The 23,715-nt window shown below is 57.0% G+C and overlaps 1 protein-coding gene across 4 annotated transcripts in view; it reads right to left on the bottom strand.

The window, feature by feature from the left end:
- Positions 1-23,715, bottom strand: part of ZMIZ1 (zinc finger MIZ-type containing 1) — a 171,643-nt gene that overhangs the window by 146,306 nt on the left and 1,622 nt on the right. For 3 of the 4 annotated variants that reach the window (XM_043926012.1, XM_043926015.1, XM_043926014.1), the window contains exon 1: positions 3,799-3,885. The exons of the other annotated variant lie outside the window; for it this stretch is intronic. The gene's annotated coding sequence lies outside the window, so the exon portion shown is untranslated. Of the gene's footprint in view, positions 1-3,798; positions 3,886-23,715 lie in introns of those variants that run through there. 4 annotated transcript variants of the gene reach the window in all.

The raw sequence follows: 23,715 nt of genomic DNA, 5'->3' as shown, positions 1-23,715 counted from the left end.
TCATTAGTGCTGGAGGGAAATGCTGGGTTTCCAGCTGCCTCTGCTAGTGGACGCAGGCCCGCTCCCTCTCCCCTGCTCTAGCTTGTGGCCAGGACGTATGCCCAGGACGGCACAGAGGGGCAACCATGGGGGCAGATCTCAGCCGGGAGATCAGACTCCATCCTGAGTGGCTGGCACAGTGAGGGTCCATGGGGATGGGATGGTGGTCATCCCCAGCGGGTAGGAGAGGGGGGACTCATCACACACAGTGCAAAGCTTCCAAGCAGTGGGACTGTGGGGTGCTGCCTTGGACACCCTGAAAAGAAAGGTGGGAGGGAGCTGTGTGTTGCCAGAGTTGGGCAAACAGGGGGAAAGGTGGCAGCTTGGGAGGCTGGGAGGTCTCGGTTCTGCGGAGTCCTGGGATGACGGAGGTGATGATGCAGAGCTGGGAGGGAGGCAGACGGGGGCTGTGGGACTGCCGCTGTGAGAAGAGAGGGGAGCTGGGCAGGAGAGAGGAGCCCGCACAGAGAGAATCCGACAGAGAGACAAAGACACGGAGGGTGGGCAAACAGACACACAGACACACACAGACACAGACACATACACACACACACACGAGCTGGATTTGGAGGCCAAGGAGAGAAGTAAAAACATTGGGCCACGTTGGTCAGGCTGTTCAGAGGTCTACCCAAGCAGACCCCTGCCTCCCCACGGGGGCCTGGCTGCACCCACCCACTCTTAGGACTAGACTCAGGCATTGCCATGGTCAGCAGAGCCCATCTGGCCAGTCTGAACGTGCAGCTGAAGCCAGGCCTCATGTATGGGGATGGTCTGAGGTGCCAAGGTCTTGCTGGGAGCTGCACACGCGGGTGGGGGCACTCTCCTTTTCTTGCACACTCACAAGTATTCACACACTTCACAGCCTCATACATAGCCTCACTAATCACACACACATCTCCTCACACCTGTCCAGGGGCACACACTGGCACACACACCCCTGCACACTCTTCTTCCCTCCAAGGAACAGGCTCCAAAGCATCGGAGTCCTGCATGGACAAGCCCCTTTCTCAGTCTTCCCTGGGGGCCCTGGGCAGCAGCTCCAGGGGGAGAGGCTTTCCACTCTGCCAGTCCAGCCTCCGCGGTGTCCATCCTGAGTAGCCTCATGCTCTCTCCCAAACTCAGGAAAGCTCTGAGCCCCTCAGCCTGCTACCTGAATGCCACAGCTTGCATAGTTTCCAGTGACAAGGAACTCACTACCTCTCCAGAAAGCAGCTTTAAAAAAAATGTCTCCAGACAGCTCAGACTCTTGGAAAGTTGAACTTGAGGACACCTCAGTGAGGTTGCCACCGAGGGGCCTGAGTTCTGCTGGCCAGAGTCTGTCGATCAAGACTGTCCTTTCGTCATTGGTTTGGAAAGTAACACAGCCAGCCAATCACCCTGGCTTTCACTCTACATCATAACAGAATCAGAGAAACAGTGTCCTACAGGATCCCCTCCTTGACTGATGATGGCTGACAAAGAGCCAAGAAAATCATTCATTCATTTACGCACTCAATTGATAAATTATCAACCAGGCAATGACCATGTGCCGGGGCACTAGGATATGCCCCGGATCGTTTAAAATTCTTTCCTAGTCTGACAACTTGACTTTCACCCATTTTATAGGTCAAAGGTGAGACCAGGGAGAAGCAGCGACTTGCTTAGAGTCACTCTGGGGGCTGATGGTCAAAGGCAGAGCCTCACTGGTGATGCTGCAGGCACTGACCATCTGCCAGCCCCGGGAAGGAAGAGAAAAGGCCGCATGTCTGCCACCCCCATCCCCAGCCGTTTCTAGGACACCGAGGTATTGATTACCACCCTCGCCTTGGAGCGGTTTTCTTTCCTTTTCTTTTTTTTTTCCCACCAAGGCTTTCTATCCTCTTTTTTTTTTTTTTTTTTAAAGAATAAACTCCAAGCCGCTCCTATGATTAATTACCAGCTGCCTAATGCTCCTCCACCAGCAATTTCTGGAAAGGGAATGAATTACCTTGAAAAACATCCGAAAAGAGAACCCACCGTGAAGGAGAATTTCAAAGGTTACCTCACAATTAGCAGTGGGCTCCCCTAGCCTGATGGAGTTGCCAGCAGGCCCTCTGGGGAGGGGCAGGCCCCCGGCCTTCAAGGGCTACCCACTGGCTCCTGAGGGCAGCCAGGCTTGGAGGGCTGGACAAAGGCCACCTGGCAGAAAGGGGGGTTGTTTCCTGAGCACCCACCTTGGGCCTGCCTTGTGGCTCTGCCCCTGATCTCTAAGGCATTGTTGGCTGCTTAATTCTAAGGTATCTCTCCTGGTTCAAATCCCCACTCCATCACTTACAGCTCTGTAGGTTTGTGAAGCACTCTGAGCCTCCGGAGAATGAGGCATTAAACACACCTCCACATGGGATTACTGTGTGGGGAAATATGCGTTTAAGGAGCGCAGTGCCTGGTACACGGCCGACTCTCACCCAGATGTAACACTTGGAATATTCCAGGTTTCTAAGCATCCTCCCAACAGCCCTCTCAGCAATGTTGGTATAATTATCCTTGTTCAGATGAGAACTCTCACGGAAGTGAAAGGACTCGCCCAAGGTCGCGAGGAAGATAGGAGGAAGCTGGGATTTCCTGTGGCAGGAAGGGAGATCAGAGTCTGCTGCCTGGTTCCAGCACCTGAGTGAAGCACAGAGGATCCCCAGGGCTCTCCTGGCCCTGAGTGTGGGTACCTGGGAGCACTGGAGTCTCAGGAGAGATGCTGAGAGCAGCAGGGAGACCATCGGGTGGGGCCTGCCACCAGGACGAAGACTTGGGCTCCCCTGGCTGGGCCCCAGAGCCTTGGGACAAAGGGCCCTGGCTCAAGTCAGCATTTCTGGGACAGTCTCTCATCTCTGGGTTGGGAGCCACCGAATAAAGAGGGATTACATGGGTGGCCCTCTGGCACAGGGCCAAGTGTCATCAACCCTGAAAAGCCACTCTGTGATGAGACACACTGGTGTCGGGGCCTGAGGCAGGTCTGGGAGGCTCAGCTTGGGACCTTCGGGCTCCAGATGCTTCCGGGAGCTCCTTGGGGGCCCAAGCTGCCTCATCAAGCTGAATGACCAATTGGTGTCCATTCTGGCATAGGTGGGCCCTCAAGGAGGAGGGATGGCGGGAATGGAGGTGTGCGAGAAGCAAGGGAAATGCCAGATCCTGAGTGTTTGCTGTGTCCAGCTGCGCCGGTGCACATGTGGGGTCAGGGGCATGGCGCCCAGCCCTCTTTCATAGACAGGTAAACTGAGGCACAAAGGAACCACACAGGGTCACGGTGGATGAGAGGCAGGGCCAGGATTTGCATGCAGGCACTCTGACCCCAGACTTGTGGGTGCTCAGAGGCCTGCGGGAGAGAGCAGGTGGGCAGCCACAGCCCCCATCTCAGTGAACAGGCTTCTCTGCCCATCCTGCCTCTTCTTCCCGTGTGGCTGCCATGCTGCTGGGCGTGCGAGGCCCCTGTGCCACGGGGTTGAGTGGTACAGACAGGGCTGCTGAGCCAAGGCTGGAGACATCAGACCCATCCCTCTTCCTGCATGCACCTCCCACCCCTGCCACTGGAGACACAGATCAGGCCTGAGAGGCCCCGAGAAATCCTTTTGGGGGCCAGTGAGATCTCAGTGGGGGTGGGGTGGGGGCTGCATCAAGTCCCACCCAGGCTGTGCTGCAGTCAAAGGCGCAGGGCACTGGGGCCAGCACCTCCCCCACTCAGGACACGCCTCCTGCCCCTTCCCTGAGCATCGGGGCCAAGCCGCCCCCCAAGCCCGGCTGCACACCTACCTCAGTGACCTGTGAATCACCAGCGTCCCGTGTGCCGGTCAGCAGCTGGCGGTCCCTCCGCCTCACTCCAGCTCCATTCTTCTGCAATGAGAAGGGTGGTCAGGGACCACTCACAGCAGGGTCCCAGAACTGACCTGCGGCCACAGACCCCCGCCCACCTGCTGGAAAGCTCACTGTCGGCTAAATCAAATCATCCCCACTGGACAGATGGGGAATCTGAAGGAAGGAGAGGAAAAGGGGCCTAATGCCAAGGGGCCCTAAGAGGCCCCTGACACCTCACAGCTGGCAGTTACTGGCTATGTGACTGTGGGTAAGCTCTGGGCTGCTCTGAGTTTCAGATTCCTCACCTGTCAAATGGAATCACAATGATCTCTCCATGGGTTTCTGGGAGGATCTAAGGGCCTATGGTGACAAGAGCGCTTGACATTCATTCATTCACTCAAGAAACATTTAGCGAACACCCTGAGCTGTAAATAGGATCATGGATCAGCCCTTGTGAGAACCCATAATAGGCAAAGAATCAAACAACACATAATTAGAAGTTGGTATCTGCCAGAAAGAACAAGTACAAGGGTGACACAGCTTGGACTCAAGGTTCAGGGCTGTCTCTTTGGGGAAGTAAAGTTGAAGGATGAGCCAGAGAGAGGCAGGCCAAGATGCATGGAACAGTGTTCCAGGCACGGGGAACAGTATATGTGAAGGCTCCAAACAGGGAAAAAACCCTGGCTCAGTGGAGTACTTGAGATTAGGTGGTGTGGTGGAGGAGGGAGGTGGGGAGGTGAGCGATGGCCAGAAGGCAGGGCTGACCATCACAAGGATGGATGGGAGGGTCTGAGCAGCTGAGCCATGTGAGCCTGGGTCTAGTTTGAGAAGATCCCCAAGGATGCCAGGAAGAAGGGCTTAGAAGGGACAGGAAGAGGCAGGGAAACCAGCGGGGAGGCTGCCCCTAGAGTCTGGGCCAGAGACAGTGGTGTTCAGAGTGGAGGGAGCAGAAGGCAGAAGTGGAAGGACCCCCTGGGGCACTGGGCGGATGAGGACCCCAGACCCTGTCTCCCCAGTGCAGTGGGTTCAACTGCCCCATCTCCACAATGGGTCAGCAGTACTGCCCTCTCCTCCCCACCCACAGGGCCCCTCAAGAATCCAGAAGGGCCAGATCCAGATCCAGACCCTGACAGGGTAGCTTCTCTGGAGTCCTGGCTGTGGGGTGGGAGCCACAGAGCCCCAAATTGGAGTCCCAGCTACGAAGGCATCTTGCTGGGTGGCTCCAGATGATTGCCACACTCGCTGCACCCGTGTGCCCTCCTCTAAGAAATGGGAAACCTGTCAGCGGGGCTGAGTGCCTCTTGGGATGAGGCCCGGGGCTACCACGGGAGTAGATGTGCACAGGCCACATGAAGTCTGGGTTCACACATGTGTTGGGGACTGGCAGAGGGGTCAGACCGGCTGTGCAGTGGGCAGGGTTCCCAGGGAGCCAAGTGTGTGCCTATGGCTTCAGTAAGGGGCACCAGGGCCTGGCATTTAAGAAGTGGGCTCAGTACTGTAATAAAAATGATCTGGTTCAAGTCCTGGGTTCATCCCCTTACCATGTGGCCTTGGGCAATTTCTTAAACTTCTCTGGCCCCCAGTTTCCTCATTTGTGGGAGGTGATAAAGGGATAAGGAGGGGTCCACTCTCAAGGAGTGGTACAGACAGTATAAGGTAATGCACTTGAGTGCCGGACATGCAGGTTGCTTTCCAGCCGTGTTAGGTGAGGTGAAATTACTTTCAGGAGCTGGTGCTGGGCTCCATGGAGCACTGAGCCCCTAAACCCCAGGCTCCCACAGCCTGGCTCAGCACCCCCACTCCACATGGGAAAGAGAATGTCTCTGGGGCCTGACCCTCTGACTCTGGCAGTCCCCAAACTCTGGTCACCGTGGGGACACAAATGGCCCTTGACTCCAACTCTCCCATTTCACAGAGGAGGACAGTGAGGCCTGGAGAGGGCAGCACCTGCCCCCATCCCGGGGTCATGCAGCAAGTCAGTGGCTGGGGCAGAACAGGAATCAGCCTCCTGCTTCCCCACCGGCCACAGCTCAGTCCTTTCCCAAAGGCAAGCTGGCCGCAGACTCGCTGACAAAGAGAAAATAATTATTTTGGCAGCTGAGACAGAAGCCAGAGCCGGAAAGTCCTCGCTCACTCGATGAGCAACGTCCCAGCTCCGAGGAACGACGCCCGCCCATCCTGCCTCGCAGAGGTCCCCCGGCTCACGGCGCACACATACGTGTCTCTCCGCCCCATCCATCCTCGGTTCTTTGCTATTGGACTTGTGCAAAGAGGCCAATAGACCAGAGAGGGGAAGCAACCTGTCCAAGGTTACACAGAAAGGGCATCACACAGAGGGGTCACCAGGATATGAACTCAGGCCCTGGTTAGGGACTGACCCCCTTCCCTATGAGCCTGCGTTGGACCCCCATCTGGGAAGGAGAAAGGACCAGGAGCCTGCCTGAACTGGGTCCACACTGGGGGCTATTCCTGTGATACTTCTTTAGCTCTCAGCGAAATGCTATGAAGTAGTAACTAAATAGCACCCCCAATTTACACATGAGGTCTAGAGAGCTTCTATAGCTTCCTAAGGTCATGCAGGTAATACAGAGAGAAAAGTAATAAGGACAGAGCTGGGCATGAGTGGGCGGTCTGTCCACTCGGACTCAACCTGTTCAAGATGACCAACTGGACGCCCAGGCTCCCTTGTCTGTGCACTGGGCCCCACTCACACTGGCTGTACAGACAGGCTGGGGTGGAGGTGAGGGAATTCAGGCCCAGGTGGGGCTGTGAACACATTGGTGAAGTCATCCGCCCTCACCCCTGGCCCCCTGGGTGCCTGTAGGTGAGCCTCACAGCCTGTAGGGCTCTGGCCACCTGGGGAGACCAGGAGAGGTGTCCCATGTCTGCCCCCAGCCTGGCCAGACCACAACCGTAAAGGACATAGATTCACACAGGGAAGTGTGCTCTGCTTAAAAGGCCCTCAGTGCCACGGGGTGGAGGGCAGCCTGAGACTCAGGGCCGAGAAGGGTGGTGGGGCCCACCCAGGCTCCCCAAGGGAGGGGTTCCCCACTGCCCAGAGAGAGGGCTCTGCTGAGCTCAGGACTCTCCCTCTGGGTTGGATGAGGGTGCCACCTCGACGGCAAGGCCGCGTCTGGCTGCGAGGGCAGGAAGGGGTAGAAGGGGAGGTGTGCAGACCACAGGTTGAAATGTGCTTCCACTCTCATCTTACGTCTGGGGCTCCCAAGGGCAGGGCAGGGTGGGAACGAGCACCCTCTTTGCAGAGCAGGACACTGATCTCTGAGGGTAGAGTTGCCAGGGGTGTAAAGGCTGGGAAGTGGCAAGGTTGTGTCTGGGACTTGGCAGAGATCACTCGAGGGTGGGGTCTGTCCCAGGACCCAGATGGATTCTCCCAGCCCCACCCCCTTCCCATCCCTTGCTCCTCTAGGGATCCCCTGGGAGGAAGGACCCACCTGGGTGTGGGCTTGAGTGCAGGCACCAGGCCAAGTGGACTGGGGCCAGGGCTGGCCCAGAGACACACAGGGCTGACTGGGGATTCCAGGAGGACAGAAGTGCCTGTGCCACGGTGCTTCCGGGGTGTGGGGCGCTGTGACATCTCTGTGACAGCGGCCAGAGGCCCATGGCTAAGTGACCAGTGTGCTCTAAGCCACCAAGGGTTGGGAGCCCACATTCTGGACTGGAGCCTGGCCCTGTCCTCAGAGGTAAGGTCCAGGGCAAGGGTGGGTAGAGCTGAGTTTGAATCCCTATTCTGCCCTTTCATGCTGGGTGACCTTGAGCAAGTTACTTGGCATCTCTGAGCCCCCATCTCTTCTCTAAAAAGGGACTAATCACTCCTTCAGCTACTCACCCGCCAAGAGAGGCTTCACATTGACCTTGTAGAGCCTGACATTGGCCAGAGCACTGTCCTACCCACAGGCTTCTGGGAGAAGGGCTCGGGCTGCCCTGGTGTGGTCTCTAGGGCAGGGGACCACACCAGTGACAGCGCTGAGCTGAAGTTCTGGACTCTGACAAACTGCTGCTAATCACGCACACATGCCCCTCGTGCTCTGCTGACTGTGAAAGCTTCACAAGACACGGGCACATAGACGCAAGTGCATCTACACACAGGTCAGTAACAGGTCAGTGAATGGGGACTGTCCAGAGTCTGGGAGAGGGGTGACTGTCAAGGTCATAGGTGGCCAAGTGAAGACCAGAACACACTCATGTGGGCACCCACCCAAACTAGGTCCAACCTGCTGTTCCACTGGCTGAACTGACCAGCGCTGGCTCCCACGTGGGTCCAACCCTCCTCACCTCAGTCGGGCGAGGCAGCTCTTCCCACCCTCACTTTACAGGTGGGCCGAACAGCTTCTGGTGCTGCGGGCCAGGGGCCCTGTCCGGGAAGGTGGCCTCAGACCCAGCTCCCAGGGTCGCCGGGGAGACATGGGTTCCTTCACCTCAAAGACCCACCCAGGGACGCATCCCCTTACATGACCCTGGGAGCAGGCCCCCTCGTCCTCCCCTGGCGGCCAGTGCTGGCTCCGGGAGCAAGGCAAATATTTACCCCGATGGTTATCCAAACCGGGCCGGCCGCCCCGCCTCCCGCATTCCTGGAATACATGTTCCCTGACCTCACCAAGCTGGGGGAGGGGGAGGAATCCAGACGTGGAAGAGACAGACAGAGGGTCCGGGGCCTCGTGGAAGCCAAAGCCTGCCGGCCAGGAGGAAAAAGGTGGCTCGGGGTGTCTCTCCAGCTACTCACGCCCTAGGGGAGGCCCCTGCTGACCTTGTAGTGCGGGGCATTGGCCAGAGCACAGAGCTACCATAAGCCCCTGGGGGAGGGGGCTGGACCACCCCGTTTGGCAGGGGTGGTGGGCAGGGGGCTACACCAATGCCAGCTCTCAGCCTGCAGTCCAGGGCTGTCACTAGGCCGCAGGTCCTCACACCTGCTGCCAATAACACACACACACACACCTACACACGCGCCGGTGCACACCCACCGTGCTCAAGATGTGAGGGACTCAGGCTGTCACAAACCTCCATGACTCCTGCCTGCCAGAGCCCGTCCTCAACAGCCCAGAAGCTCTCAGTCCCTCCCTCCGTCCTCAGCACAATCTTGTCACCAGAGGACCGTAAGCCCATTTTACAGATGAAGAAACTTGGCAGCAGACACCAGCGGTCCCGCAGCTGAAAAGTGGAAGAATGTGCCCTGTCTTACCTCAAACCACACTTTCAACAGTTCTGCAGTCCCAGCTCTGCCCATCAGAAGCCTGTCCATCCTCTGATGCCCCAAGGACTGCCTCCACCATGCTGCCTCCCCTAACACTCCCCTCAAGTGAGCTTTCCCTGCCCTGAACTTCCAAATATGTGGACAGTATTTCTTTCTTTCTCCTGGCATGATTAAAATTGGGTGTCTGATTATCTCCTGTTGTGAGACCCTTGTACTCACTCCATGAACGGTGGGGTTGAGCTCAGAGGCTCAGGGAGCCCTGAGTGTTCAGGACAGGCCTGAAACCCTGAGTCCTTTCCCCAAAGGACAGTAGCTGCATTTGGTCTCAAGGAAAAGATAAATAAACAGACCTAGGAAGCTGGTTGGTTGAGGTCTGGGCAAACTCCTGGCCCGGTCTGCCTGAGAATCACAAACTTGGTTCAATAATCCTGTCTGTCTTCACTTTCTTTGAGAATATTTCGAGCTGTCCTCACAGCCTGCCCACACCCAGGCTGAGGGAAGCCCAGCACGTCTGGTCTGGCCCTGCCCTGCAGGTCCTCACTCCATGCCCCTCTCTGCACGCCCCTGGTTTCCTGCCTCCCTCTCCTGCATGGAAACTTCGCAAGTGACTGGGGCAGGGCAGACTGGCAGGTTCTGCTGAATGAAGTGCACGCCTGGCAAGTCTGTTGCTGGGCCCTCAGGGATGCCTCTAAGTGGGAGGAGCCGGAGATGCCCAGTGTCAACCTGGGTCCATACCTTGGCACCATGGGGACCCAAACAGAGGGTGCTGGGGAAAGAAAGAGGCTCCCAGAACCTCCCGACCCACTTAACATCTCTGAGACATTTCCCAACATTTGGAAAATGGGGGCTATAAACAGACTTCTAGGAGATGTTCCTTCATGTTTGTTTATTCCATCTGTTTCCTTCTCCTGACAGTAATGACACTGCCTACCACGTGCTGGAGGAGGAAGAGGAGAAGAGGAACGAGTAGGGGTGGACAGTGGGCAGAGGAGGACAGGGTCAACATCACCAGCCTGGATACTTCCCAAGGGTGTTTGCACACTGTCTAATCAAGGTGGGCAAGACACAGAACAACTCTAGGACAGACTGCTGGAGAGTAGCAAAATGGGGGGTCGGGGGCATCAAGGTCTTGGGCAGAGTCTCTCTGGCAGGAGGGCACCCCTTCCAGGCAAAGGCCCATAGTCTTGTCAGGAGAAAAGCCTCAGACTGAAGAGACAATGATAGATGAAATCAGGAGCAGGGACAGCGGCATTCAAGGGCACTTGCAGACACATCTGTGAGGGCCCCTCCAAAGCTTCACCCAGAGCCCAAGCCTGATTTGCTGTGTTTTCAAGGCCAGGGTACAGAGTCACCCCTTGGGAGAGCTCTATCAGAGGGAAAGTCCTCACTGCCTCCACTGAGCATCACCCAGGCCCTAAGGAGCAGTATTCATCCATCCTGCCTCTCAGAGGCACTCCAGCTCACGGTGCACATGTATGCTGAACCACCTAGCCTTTTGGTGTCAGGCTTGTGCAAAGGGGCAAACTGAGACCAGACAAAGCTTGGCTGTGACGCGTGGCTTGCTCCCAGTGGAGGAAGAGGGGAGTGGCTCCCTTTTCCCCAAGCCATCAAATGAACAACTTCTCCCCTAATCAAGGGGTGAGGTACAACATGGACTAAGAGTGCATAATGTGGCTCCAGCTTTGACACAGCAGAATGCATGTATAGAATAGCTCTGCTATTCACTGACCTGTGAAGCTGGGCAAGAAACTTAGCTTCTCTGGCCCTCAGTTTCCTCATCTGTAAAATGGGGACACTGAGTCGCTCCTCTCACAGGGCTGTAAGGATGTAACTAGGTTACGCCCACACTGCACTTGCATAGCAAGTGCTCAGTAAATAGGGATGGTCATTGTTCTCACTGGCTCAGGTTTGCTGTCAAGTACGGACTTGGGGTCTTGCTGGGGATGGAGGCACTGGGTCTCTTACCAAAAAGATGGAGAAAGATCCTGAGAAGATGAATCCTGGCTTCAGACCCTCTCTGAGGCCAATTCAAGAGTCAGTCCGGTGGATTTGCTTCCCAGAGATGGCCTGCTCCCAGGACGGGGGACCTCCTGTCACTCCCCACAGAATGGCCCAAGGTACTGAGCATCCTCTAGATACAAATTCCATGCCAGGGGCTCTCTTCCACACTCACCACGTCATCAGACCCCATGGCTGGGCATAATCTTATGCTTCCCAGGGATTAGGGTCTTGTCCAGAGAGGTACCTGATTGGGGCTGGCCAAAGTAGGCGCCCTGCCACATACCTGGGTACTTGCCATTCCCAATGTTGATGATCGAAACTGAATTTTCAGGCAGTGGCCCCTCTTAGGGGCTTAGTCTACTGCACCTGCTCACTCTGCTTGGGGTGGTCTGGCCCTGCACTGCCCATCTGAGCTCAGCCCTGGAGGAACCTCATCCCCACCCCAGTGATACCCCTGATCCCCAACCCCCTACAGCATTCATGGGACCTGGCAGAGGCTCTCAAAAGAGGCTGTGGAGGTCTCGGTCTCTGCCTGCCACCTTGCGGAGTGGGGGACAGAAGTCCGGAGAGGGACAGGATGAGAAGCCAGGCCAGCTCTGCTTGGAGGTTAGACAGAGGAGCTGAGGACTCACATGGGAGGTCCCCGTCCCTCCAGGTCTCTGTTTCCTGGTCTGGGCTGACCCTGGCTGGAGGATCAGCTGAGCTGACATGACACCCATGGCTGGTGCAGGACTGGCAGCCTGGACTCCAGGCCCAGGGCAGGTGGCAAGGTCAAGAGGCTGAAGGGCACGGGCACTCTGGACAGCACACATAAAACGCCTAGGACTAAGTGTTCCCAACGATCCCCTTCCCGGGCCAGGGGCCAGCCCCCGGCAGTCACACTCTCCAAACAGGCGTCCCTCTGGGATTCTGGTTACACGTGGGCCAGGCCAGCCTGAAGTGATGGCCGAGGCCCAGGTTTACAGATGCCAGACAAAGGAGAGCAGTGTTCTTGCTTGCGGGAGGTGGCAGGTCAGAGCACTGGCACTAACGTCACCTAGGCCTGGATGAAATCTTGGTTCTACTGCTTGCAAGCCACGTGGCCTCAGCCAAGTCCCTGCACCTCTGCCCACCTCAGTGTACTCGATGGTGCAATGGTGAGGGAGAAGGTTGAACTAGGGTAAGTGTGTGACCCAACCCCTGGCCCTCGGAGGAGTCAGGCCAAGGGAGCTCTGGCTATTTGTAGGGATGACAGCCTTCCCTGTCAGGGCAGCCCAGTGGTGGTCTGCAGGCTTGCTGCTGGGAAGGCTGGGGAAGCAAAGGACTGCAGGATGTGTTAATCATCCAACTGCACTCTGCAGCCTGTCACAAGATGCTCCACCAATGCAGCAGCCCAGAGAAGCCTTCCATCAGATCTTGTTTACACACAGGTAGGCTCCAGCCCTGACAATCCAAGTGCCTTCCAGTCTCTTAGGTCTCCATCTGCCATCTGAAAATGGGAGAAATGAGGCCTGCCTAACATCCTTGGTTACTGAAAGGACTCTAGGAGATGGAGGATGGGGTCAGGTTTTGTTCCATACCCTGCCCACCTTGGCTGCTCTTGCCTTGCTGGGCAGCCCCAGGGCCCAGGCCTGTCTGTTCCATCACACACCCGGAGCGTGTGACAGGGCCCCTGCCAGGAAGCACTGAGGACCCCCTGGGTGCTTCCTAGCTGAGGACTAGCCTAGGATGCCCCTCCTTCTCTCTTGAGTCCGGGGTCTCTCTGCGCTCTCTTTTTGGCTGTGCCATGTGGCATGTGGGATCTTACTTAGCTCCCTGACCAGGGATCAAACCTGCATGCACTCTGGAAGCACAGGGTCTTAACCACTGGACCGCCAGGGAAGTCCGTTTTCTGTTCTTTAAGAAAGAAGGGCTCCTTTAGCTCAGCACCTCGGTGGGATTCTTAGGGGAGCCAGCCCCCACCTGCCCATCAATCCTTTGGACTTACTACCCTCTGGGACTGGACCCCTGGATGGGCCAAGGCCATCCCCCACAGTGGGTGTCTTCTTCCTTCACTCACAGCACCCAGCACAGGGCTTGCCCCCAGAATGTTTTCTGGATGGATGAATGAGCAGTGATGGGAGGGGTGGTGTGAAAACAGATTTAGATCAGAGAACACGGCAGCTGACACTTTCATGGTGCTCACCACATCCATCCTAAGTCTGGCTCCAACAGACACTGGCTATGCTGGTTAACCCATTAGTCCCCACAGTGATTTTATAAAGTGGTGGGGTCATCCCCATTTCACAGATGAGGAAACTGAGGCTCAGGGAATGAAGTCACTTGCCCACGGTGTTAGAAAGTGGCAGAACTACATTTGGTGTAGGCCCTGGGCTCCAGGAGCCACGTGCTGGTCCACAAGGCTGCCTGGGGGCTGTGGGGAAGGTGGAGAGAACAGCTCATCAGAGGCCATCCAGGCCAAAGGTTCCCACCCAGGCTCCAGGCCCTGCCCCCAGGATTTAAGTGGTCTGGGGTGCGCTATCTTGCAAAGCTGCCCGGGTCTCATGGACAGCAGGGGCTGAGAACCCCTGCCCAGCTCCATCCTCACTCTCCAATCAGAGAAACAGTGGCTCAGGAGGGGAAGGAACATGTCTAAGGTCACCCTAGGCGTTGCGGGTGTCTGGGACCCGGAGTCCAGGTCCTCTGACTTCTCCATCGTGGGCTTGGAGCTCTTGAAAACAGCACTGTGGCCCCAGCAGAGCAGCCCACAGGCACAGACGCGGGCGGGAGAGATGAGGCAGACAGACGCAGGGAAGCCAGAGCAGCAGGCCGCCGGATGACACACAGGCCCAGCAATTCCTGACTCACGGCCACCCATCCCGTGACTCCACCCACCGCCAGTGTCCCCACCCTGGCTCACACTCCACAGCCTGCTGCAGCCTCTGGAGTCCCCTCCCATTTAGGACCAGAAAGCCACAGAGGGAGGAAGGAGTGGTGGGGGCCCCACCCAGGGCTGGGTGGGAAACCCAGACGACCTGAGCCGGGGGGACTTCGGGACACACGAAGGAAGAGGCCTGAGCACGGCCCTGCCCCGCCCTGCAGCGCCCACACTCCCTCCCTGGGCAGGCCAGCGCCTGGTGGACCACACACCCAGGAGGGGAGCTGGCACTGACACCCCTCCAGGGCCACGTGACACCTTTTGCATCAGGGCCGCACACCTGGACGACCATGTTAGGTTTTCCTGCTGCCAGGTCCTCTCCAGAGGAGGCATTACTCCTCTGGCCAAGAACCCTCAATGGCTCCCCATTGTCCATGAGGCCCCAGACGGACTCTGACCTGGATTGTCTGGGCTCTCACTTCTGTACCCTGCCCACATTAATCCCGCTGCCAGGAATGTCCCTGTCCCTGTGGCCTGACGCACCGGGAAGGGAATTCACAACCCTCCCTCCACCCCCCAAGGAGCCATGGAGGTCAGAAGCTGTGTTCCCAGAACCTCAAAGACTTCTCATAGGAAGATATAGGAAGGCTTCCTATATCTCTGGCTCTCAAAGGCCCATTTGACAGATGTAGAGGCTGAGGCTCAGAGTGGCCATGTGTCCAAGACTGCTGGAGGCTGAGTTGTCACCACACACAGCAGGGGCTTGGGCTGCTTGGACCTTAGGTCTTTCCTGTTGCTAACAAGCTCTCAGCTGATCCACAAGCTCAGGTGGCCCTGAGTCTGTTAGCTCACCCAATGCCACGGCGACTTGGGTCTGCTCACCTTGGCATCCTGACCCTCCCTCCACCCACTGTGGGGAACAGGCTGCACCCTCGGATACTGAGCTGGGCTTAGACTGGGTCAGCTAGCTGGGGGAGGTAGGTCTGAGAAGCTGTGTGGCACAAGGGCCAAAGCACAGACTCTGGGACCAGCTGCCCAGTTCAACAACCCCAGTGTGTCCACCTAAGCAGGTCAATTCACCTGACTGGGCCTCAGTGTTTTTCTCTAGAAATGGGGACGATAGGAGTAGTGAGCTCACAGAGATGCTGAACGTGAATTCCTGTAGATAAAGGATGGGAGCAGCAGCACTGAAGACTGCTCTACAGAGGTCTGGAGTTCTTAGCATTGTCGCCCTGTTCCTCCCTGCACCTTAAGCTCAACATCACAACCAAAAGAAAACCGAAGGCCTCGGAGCACCAACCAGGATAGAGGAGGAGGGGTGGGGAGGGGCAGGAGAATCAGCTCTCAGCCCTGGCCCCTCCCAGGCTTCTGGCCCATAGGCTGCTACCCTGGCCCGTTTGCTTGAGTAGGGCAGAGTGGTGTAGACAGAGCTTGGCATGTTCCACCTCAGTTTTTGGGAGGAGGGAGAAGGGAGGAGGGGAAGGGGGCAGGAGGATGCGGGGAGGGGAGAAGGGAGGAGGGAGGGCTCCTGTCTAGGCAGAGATGCCCAGCTGGCCCGTGTTGTCAATGGGATGACCCAGAGAGGGGCAATGCCAGTGTCATGACTTCCATTCCCCATGAGGACGCTGGCAGCACCCACATCTCTCTCCCCACTTAGGGGCCATCACAGACATTGTGCCCCACCAAGATGCAGTGGGGTGAGGGCAGGGAGGTCTGGGCCAATTAACCCCAAACATGGCTGTCCTTACAGGGTAGAGATTCATCCTACCTCCAAACCCTTTATCTCATGGCATGCTCATAGCTGGCAAAGCTTCTTCCTCTCCTCTTTCTGCAGAGTGGTCGAGTGACTAGCCCACATGCACCAGCAAGCTAGTGATGGATCCCAGACGAAAAAACCCTGTCTCTGGGCTCCCAGGCCTGGTCCCACTATGAGGTTTCTCTTGCCAGGCTCCTAATAGGGTGACTGATCGTCTAGGAGAAGATAAGTCACCAGCATGTGTGGCTGAGGGACGGGTGTGGAGCCAGAACTTCCACCCATGGGAGGCCCTGGGAGGGGGCTGGAATAGGTCAGAGGGAGGGCAGCCTGTGAGCCTGAGGTCCAGCTTCCTTTCTCAAGAGGGCATGATTCCTGGCAGCAGCTCCCACGGGAAACAGTAAAAGCGCCACCCGCGGGAAACACGGGGTGGGACAAAGGGGGTGCCGGGCAGGGTTTCCTGTTGGGTGGGTGACCTGTGCGCTTGTGGTCCTGGGGCCAGGCCAGGGCTGGGTCTCGCCTCATCCCTGGCTCTGGCCCAGGCCACCCTGAGTCCCATCCTCCAGGCCTGCCCTGGCTTCCTGTCCCACTGGCCCCTCCCAGCCCAGGAGAGAGCAGGGCCCTGTGGAGGCTTCCTGAGAAGCATCAACTTTTCTAGGGCAGGAAGGGGCAGCTGCACTGGCCTCCTCGGTGGCCTTTTGCCTCTGACCTCTAGACCTCCATCTCTCTGTTTTCCAGCAAGAGGCTTTGACAAAAGCTCCACTGGGTTTTATTCCTGGGACTTCAGGCACAGCTGAGTAGGGACTGCAGGAACCGGCCTCTCCCTGTCATCGGTCACTATCTGCCCCATCTGGGCAGCGTCACTTCCAAGGAGCTGTGCTGAAGGGACCGGGACAAGGAGGGATGCTAAAGAACGATGGATCTCAGGCCTCAAGGACAGATTCTCAGGGGGGCAAAGATAAGGGACACTTCTGCAAAAGGTGGGTGTGGCATCCCCCATTGGGCAGGGAAGACCCCACACCCAGGACAATGTGATGCCAATCCATGGGAACAGCACCCAGAGAAACATGCCTTCATCTCCACCACCCCTTCCCCCCAAGTTTGGGATGCCTGAATCCCTAAAAGTGTCAGGTGTCTGGGTGGGATGGGAACTCGGCCTAGGGCCTAGACCCATCGTCTCCAGGTGAACCAAACCCATTCCATGTGCCTCAGGAGCTGGGGATTCACCTGTCCACAGGTGGAGATGTGGTGGGAGTGGAGAAGTTAGTGGACTGGCCCAGTGAGGGGGAAGAGGTTTGAACAAAGGCCCTCAGCCTAGGGCACAGGCTATGGGAGAAGCACCCCAGGTCTCTCTCAGGGCTGCTGGGCAAATAGGCGACTCAGAAAGCAAACAGCCCAAAGAGGGCAGAGAACTCTTCCAGCAGCCACCACGGGGCCCACCACGGACAAAGGCCTCTTGTAGCTCAGTGCTGGGGAGGAGCGCTAACGGGAGGCGGCCTGGGCCGAATGGGGCTGGTCCTTGCCTGAGATCACTCTGGGGACAAGGATGACGGGGATGGAGCTAGGATCCAGGGGCTATGCTGGGAAGACGGCCCTGCTCACTTGGCCAGGGACTCACTTGGGCTTCACCTCGGCTGCCCAGGGCGGGACACTGATGACATGTCCACACTAGTCCAAAGAAACAAGCCCAGACGGGGCTGTCTGGGGGCCCAGCCTAATGATCTTCCTGGAAGCACCGAAGTCTGGGGAAGACTAGGTTAGGGGGGCTAAAACCTCAAGTCTGTGGGCCTGAGGTAGGCAGGGTGGAAGACAGAAGCCAGACTTCAGCCTGGTGGGCAGCCAGGCCTAAGTTACCATGGAGAGTTACTAAGATAGCCATGGGGCAATAGTGAGCCTCCTGACCCTGGGGCATGCAAGTCAAGGCTACAGATACGCAGACTTTAGAATTACCCTGGCCAGAATCCATATTCAATCGTGGGTGGAAGGATGACTGGCCCGTGTCACCAACTCAATTACTGGCCACCCCATCTCTATTCCTTTTCTGGATTGATGTTTTCCAGCTGTATCAGAACGGCCTTGAGCTCATGAGCTTGTGGGACCCTTAAGGTTGAACACCCCCAAATCGTATCATGACAGAGACAAGGTCTAGGTATGCTCTGTGTGGCCCTGAGGCAAGCTCCCTGTGCCCCTTAACCTGAGAACCTAGTAGAGTCTGGCTGAGTCCACCCAGGGAAAGTGTGCCTAAGTCTCCCCTGAATCCAGGGCAGCCTGGGGGGTCAGCCGCAGCCTGATTCCCACCAGTGGCTGTCTCTGCCTGGGCCTCAGCCCTCCCTGGACCCTCAGCTCACCCTGAGATGTTGCTGACGCCAGCTTGGCAGTGAGCATCTCCAGGGCTGGGGTTGAGCGCAGACCTGGCACAGACTTGGTCACCAGGAAACGTTCGTCAAAGGAAGGAGAGAGAGAAGAGCAGGGAGGAAGGGGGATAAACAGACACTGGAACCCAGGCAGGCACTCAGAAGTGAAGCTCCCCAGGGCACCACAACACTTCTCCTCCTCCTCCAGGACCTAGGGGGAGGTCTCTCTACAGCTAAGACATAGTGTGCAGGTCAGGTAAACACAGAAGATCAAGGAAGGCCCTACTCAGAGGATTCCCCTGGACTCTGCTGTCCCCATGGGCTTGGAGAAGGACCCCAGTTGTCTGAGCTCAGCCTCTGTACTCTACCCACTTCTGCTCCGGAAGTCTGGCTCTGATGTCAACCTCTCTGGAGGATGGGGACCCTTGCCCCAGTTGCTTGGTCCAGGAGGGATTCAGTGACGTCTATTAACCCCTCCTGGAGTCCCCTACCCAATGCTGAGGTTTCATCCTTCCAGAGTGGCAGTGGGGTGGGACATGGCTGCCTCACAATGGAAGCACAGGGTCTTTCTAGTGGAAGGTGATCCTACCCATCCCACAGGAAGAAAATATGTGATAGGTGTGGGTGGGGGTCCACAGAGGTTCTGGAAGCCCTGTGTGCTGACAACCCTACCCTTGGCTCAGTTCAGGTCCTGGCACACAGTAGCTGGATTAATCAATGGCATGCTGGATGTGTGACCACATGCTGACCTGGGCTCTGCTGCTGAGGGTCCAGGATTCAGCAGCACGCTCCAGGGATACCACGGGGGTGGCTGTGTCCATGTGCCCTTTCTGGCCTTTCTGAGTTGCTCCTGGAAGGAGGGTGCCCTCCCTCTCTGGCTCAGGGCTGGGTGTGTTCTCTATCGAGCAAGCCCAATATCTTTTCTTAACAGATGGAGGTGGGGGAGGTCCAGGAAGGGTAGGGGATCAGAAGCAGGGCCCCCCGACACCAAATCGAGAGCCCAAGGAAACCCAGGACCTGGCTCGGGGCTGCCCTCTATCCACCACCATCTTCCCCACCATCCCCAGTGTGGCCCCCTGCCCCTAGCTGCCTGTCTCAGCCTCCTGGCTGCAGCCGGCCTGAACTGCTTACTTAGACAAACAGGGAAGGCAGCCATGTGACCGGCTAAGGTTTCCTGGACCAGGGACACACACAGACACGCACACACACACAGCCACTTGCGGCAGGTCAGGTGGTCATGGAGCCCAGCAGGCAGGGAAGGGCCAACTCGGGTTTCTGTGTCTGAAGGACAAGGGACCGAGCCTGCCTTTCTTCACCCAGAAGAATGCCTTCTCCAAACACTTGTTTTCTGCTTCCTGGACGCGCCAGGGACGTGCTGGATGGGAAGAGAGCGGAGGGGAAGGAGGGGGGAGGAGGGGGGAGGAGGGGGGAGGGGGGGAAGGGGAGGAGGGGGGAGGAGGAGGGAGGAGCAGCGACCGGCAGAGGCTGTGTCCGGTGTTTTCCTTCCGCCCTCCCCACCCAGAGGGCAGATGCCTGCTGGGAAACTGTGGCCACCTAGCCGTGGATGGTGGGGAGAACCCCAAAGCCCAGTGCTGGATGTGGGCTGCAGGGAAGTTGGGGCTCAGAGGGGAATCTCCAAGTGAGTCAGTGACGGGCCTGTCGGGGCCTAGTACCCACAGCAGTGATTCTGCAGCCAAGAGGCCATGGCGCAGTGCAAGGGGCATCCGGGGTCACACACAGACATGAAAGAGTGGGGGAAGGGGGCATCTATCCAACCTGGTGGGAGCAGCTCTGTGTTTGGTCTGTTGTTGGGGAAAGGTCTGGGACCCAGGGTCTTCTGGCTTTGGAGGGTCTGTGCCTCAGATGCTCTCCCAGAGCAGCAAGTCCGCCACATTCACAGCCCCAAGACCAGCTGTCTAAGGGAGAAGGAAGTCACTCACATCTCTTGACAGGCAGGGTTGAGACCTGGCTCCCGGGGGACAGCTGCTGGCTCTGTGGGTGTCTGTGGCTGGTTACCCGCCTGCCCTGACCTCAAGGCTGACCTCCGCCACTCTAGCAGCACGGACACCCACTGCAGAGGCACCTCAAGAAGGCCACAGAGAAATGAGGGGTGAGGCTGAGAGTTCTCAAATGAAAGCCAGTTTGGGTCAGTCTCCCTGGCCAAGCTAAGCCCTTCTTCATACATTATCTTACTGAATACTCACGACCTTACAAGATAGGTGACATTGTCACCCCACTTTATAGATAGCAACCTGAAGGTAACACTGTTAATAAGGGGCAGATCAGAACCTGTACCCAGAGAGTCCACATTTAGCAACCACACTCTTAGCCAGCTCCCTCCGTACCAGGGCCAGGCCCCCAGCACTGGGCAAGGTCCTTCTACAATGTTCCTCCCAAGGCTTCCGAGTCCAGGCCCTGGGCTCACCAGGGATGCACAGTCAGCCCGCCTCTCATCCTCCGTCTGTCCCAGGCACACAAGGAAGCCATCCCTACACACAGCTTCTATGAGGGTCTATAGGGTGGAAGAAGAGGGTGGAGGGGTGAGGAAGGAGAAAAATTGGGGAAGGGGAGACTGGCGATGCAGAACAGGAGAGAGAGAGAGGGCTAGAGCAGGGGGTGGGAGAGGGTGGAGGAAGACAGAGAAGGAGTGCAGAGGGAGGAAGAGCGAGTGCCAAGAAAGAATGATGGAGAAATGGAAAGAAAAGGAAGATGAGGGAGGTGGCAAGGACAGGAGGGAGGCGGGGAAAGTGGAAGGAGGGAGACACAAAGCCAGAGAGAGCAGAGAGGACTAGGAAAGGAAGGCGGAGCGGTTACCAGAGGAAGAAGGGAAGAAGGAGAGGAGGTGGAATGATTCACAGGGAAGTGGCAGGGGATGAAGGGAGCAGGAACAAAGGAGGAGAGACAGACGGGGTCAGGGAGGGAGCGGGCCTTGGAAAACCGAGAGACAGAGGGAAAGCAAACCCGCCCACCCGAACATTAAATACCTAACAGGAGATGACAAATCAAATGGGAATTACTGCGGTAAAAACATAATTAGAAACTTGATTGAAGTTAAACAGAATTTACATAACACTGCAAATTAACTTTACACGGAAACTATTCACTGGGAAGGCAATGAAAAGGCATTTCATTAGTAATCTATATTTAAACAATAGGCACAATGGAGCCTTCTGATGAGGAACTTGGTGCCTTCAGCCCGAGAGAATGCCAAAGTCTGCCGGAGAACAGGAAGGCAGTGGATGCTCCAAGAGAAAGTGGGCAGGGTCCAGGGTGGGATCCCCTGGCCTGCAGATGGGGGGGAGGAGCTGGGTGGACACAGTGGGCCAGATCAGATTCTGGTATAAGTTCTGCCCTGGGCTTGCTGTGTAGTCCTAGGTGAGTGTCTCACCTTCTCTGGGCCTTTGTTTCCTCATTGACAAAATGAGACTGTTGGAAAGGTGGTTTACATGAAGGTGCTTGCAAGTCTGGATATTCTAGGAGAGCCCGGGAGATGGGAGAAGGCAGGGCTGAGCATAGACTTGGGGTTCAGACGGACCGGTTCAAAGCTCCATCCTGCCAGCTACAAGCTGTGGCATCATGCAAGCCTCTTCCTCTCGGGCCCTGGTTTACCCATCTGTTCAATGGAGATAAATTCACTGCCACTTGAAGTCGCCCAGGCAGTGGAAGGATTTATCGGGAGATTGGGTGGGGGCAGGCTTAAAGAAAAGTGAGTCTAAAGGCACAGGATTACTTGGCCCATCCGCCTGGCACACTAATTAGATTACCCATAGCCTTCTGCCACCGGCCTGCCACTGAGCCACACAGCATAGAAGCAGCTTCCCACGGATCCCCTGGTCCCCATTCTGGAGTCACAGCCACACCTCCCCAGGGCACTGGCGGGTCACCAAGTCCCCACCTGGCTCCATCGTGTACTCTGTATGGAGAAGTCTCCTGGGCCTTTGCACATCAGTCGTGTCCGACTCTCTGCGACCCAATGGACTATAAAGTCCACGGAATTCTTCCAGCCAGAATACTGGAGTGGGTTGCCATTCTCTTCTCCAGGGGATCTTCCCAACCCAGGGATCGAATCCAGGTCTCCCACATTGCAGGCGGATTCTTTACCAGCTGAGCCACCAGGGAAGCCCAAGAATACTAGAGTGGGTAGCCTATCCCTTCTCCAGCATGTCTTCCCAGGCACAGCAGGCTGTGTTTGCTGAGCCAGAGGAGCTGGCCTGTGCTGCTGCCCCACCACATGCCCTCCCCGCACCTCCCATCCCATCTCACGCCCTGTGGAACCCTTGCCTAGCCTTTCTGTCTGCAACCTTCCCTGAATGAGCCTGGTCCCTCTCTACACCATGAGCTGAGTGCTGGGTGTGAAATACTGCAGGTGCACCAAGGCGGATCCTTCTCCACCCAAACACGCATGCGCTGGCCCACCAGCGGCAGTGAGCACCTCTGCTCCGTGAGTGTGAGCGGGCAGCTCATAGTCCAGGAAGTTTCTACAGTTTCTTTTAAGATACAGGATCCAGGCAGTGCTTAGAGATTCAGTAGGAAGCTGTTGGGTGCCCTTGCCCTGCAGCAGCTCCTGAGCTGCTGCCTTGAGCCCTGTGTTTTCAGACAAGTGCTCCAGCTGAGGGGGAGGTCTCAGGGGCCCAAGAGACCTAGAGGAGTGGTGGGAAGTTGGGGGAGGTTGGCAAAGGTTCTTAAAAGAAAGTACAAAGTATAAGACATCAGCTGAGATCAGGGAGTGCCAACCAGGGTGACAGGGAGGGTCCCCGGAACATGAACTTGTTCACAGCTCAGCCAGACACCCCATGGGCCCTGGCCTCTGTGTGGCCAGGTGTGGAATGGGGAGCTGCTTTGGTCCCCTGTACCTCTCCAACACTCTTCTCCAGATATGGCTCTGTGACTGAGGTCTCTGAGCCTCTGTAATGCTGTGACAACAGCATAGAGACATCTACCTGGAGAGTCCTTTCCCTGATTTGCCAGCAAAACCTTCCTGATCCACGAAGAGCCTGTCCCCTCAGTTCTCCCTCCCTCCCTCCCTGACTGCACCTTCTCCATCTCCTTCATGGCCTCCACCCCATCTTCCCTCCCTCTAAGGGCTGGATGCCCCATGACTCAGAGGCAGGCGTCTGATGCGCTCTATCTGCACTCACTCCCAAGATGACCTCATCAGCTTGCAACACCATCTATACATGACAGCTCCCACATTCATATCTCTAGTCGGGACTCTCTCTGCCTCCCAGACTCATATATCCAACTGCCTTCTCAACCTTTCCCCTTGGATGTCTCAAAGGCCTCTCAAACCTAATGGGTCTAAAACACAGCTTCTTGGCCACCCTCAGCCCTCCCTGCCGTCATCCCCTGCTGAGGAAAACAGCCACCTCTTCTCCCAGTGGCTTCTTTCCCAAACCCAAGAGCCTTCCTCGACTGTCCCCTCTTCCCCCGTCCTCCACTTCTAATCCACCCACAAGCCAGTCTGCAAGATCTTTGAAATACAGACTTTGACACTTCCCACTGTTTCCCCTGCAACCGTAGCCCAAGCTACCACCACCTTCCACCTGGATGTGGGCAACAGCTTCTCAGCCATCTCCCTGCCCTACTTTTGTGTGCCTAGGTGAGTGGGTCCCCCAGGACTTCTCTGGTTGCCCCTCCTACCTCTCACTTCCCTTCTTCCACGTGCATCCCTACCACTTCCTTGAACATGCCAAGGGCGCCCCAGTTCACTCCCTCTTTCCAC

The sequence above is a fragment of the Cervus elaphus genome, chromosome 15, assembly GCF_910594005.1.
Source record: "Cervus elaphus chromosome 15, mCerEla1.1, whole genome shotgun sequence".
Lineage (NCBI taxonomy): Eukaryota > Metazoa > Chordata > Mammalia > Artiodactyla > Cervidae > Cervus > Cervus elaphus.
Note: the sequence above shows the minus strand (reverse complement) of the source record. Positions and strands in the feature narration are given on the sequence as shown.